This window comes from Miscanthus floridulus, chromosome 16 (genome assembly GCF_019320115.1).
Source record: "Miscanthus floridulus cultivar M001 chromosome 16, ASM1932011v1, whole genome shotgun sequence".
In the NCBI taxonomy this organism is placed as follows: Eukaryota; Viridiplantae; Streptophyta; class Magnoliopsida; order Poales; family Poaceae; genus Miscanthus; species Miscanthus floridulus.
In genome coordinates, this window is record NC_089595.1 from 18,943,654 (window position 1) to 18,944,254 (window position 601).

The following is a 601-nucleotide window of genomic DNA, read 5'->3' on the forward strand; positions in this document are numbered from 1 at the left end:
CTTCTAGTGGGCCAGACCTCCTGATCTGGGCCAGCCCAAGCCTAGCCGTAAGGGTATAGGGGTTAATGCCCCCACATACATCAAATAAGCATTTGACTCAGTGCGCTGGGAGTATCTACTCAACCTCATGCGAAAACTTGGTTTTCCTTCTAGGTGGCGAGATCGGGTTGCTGCTTTGCTCTCCACTTCCTCATCACGGGTTCTACTCAATGGAGTACCGAACGCGCCAATTAAACATGGTAGTGGTCTACGGCAAGGAGATCCGCTCTCTCCCTTGCTCTTTGTGCTTGCCATCGACCCTCTTCGGAAGCTAATTGAGCTAGCTAACCTAACATAGGCAGAGCATGGCTCCCGCCCCCCCCCCCCCCCACTCCACCACCGCCCGCCGCCACTGCTGCTCCAGGCGCCGTCGCGCACGCTCCTCCGTGGATTGGTAGCGTCTTGCGCTGGTCCGCTGGTCCCCATCCACAGCCGCCCACTGGAGCTGGAATCAGATGAAGACAACGCCGATGAGGTGCTGGTGGTGGATTCGCTGCCACTGCTGGCCCAACCGGGCACCACCCAAGCGCCGCCACCACTAGAGATGCTGCCCAAGTTACTG